Source organism: Physeter macrocephalus, chromosome 2 (genome assembly GCF_002837175.3).
Source record: "Physeter macrocephalus isolate SW-GA chromosome 2, ASM283717v5, whole genome shotgun sequence".
Lineage (NCBI taxonomy): Eukaryota > Metazoa > Chordata > Mammalia > Artiodactyla > Physeteridae > Physeter > Physeter macrocephalus.
The window spans coordinates 23,073,956-23,074,300 of record NC_041215.1 but is presented as its reverse complement, the minus strand read 5'-3'; positions in this window follow the sequence as shown (position 1 = coordinate 23,074,300).

The following is a 345-nucleotide window of genomic DNA, read 5'->3' as shown; positions in this document are numbered from 1 at the left end:
GCCTCAGTTTCCCTGCACGCTCCATGGGACGGGGGCCGGACACGCTCACCGTGCAGACAGGATGGCGTGGGTGTCGTGGCCGGAGCAGATGTCCTGCGTGATGTAGGGGTTGGCCTCACAGGACGTGCCCAGCAGGGTGTAGTTGGGTTTGCAGACCGTCAGGAAGAAGGGTGCGTGGTAGCCCGTGGCCAGCTGGATGACGTCGGTCACCAGGGCCGTGGCACACAGGCCGAACACGTGGACGCCTGCGGGGCGGGAGGGTGAGGGCCGGGCGCGGGAGCTGGGGCCAGACCCGCTACCCTCAGCGCGCGGACGCCGTGGGGGACTCACCTACAAAGCGCACCG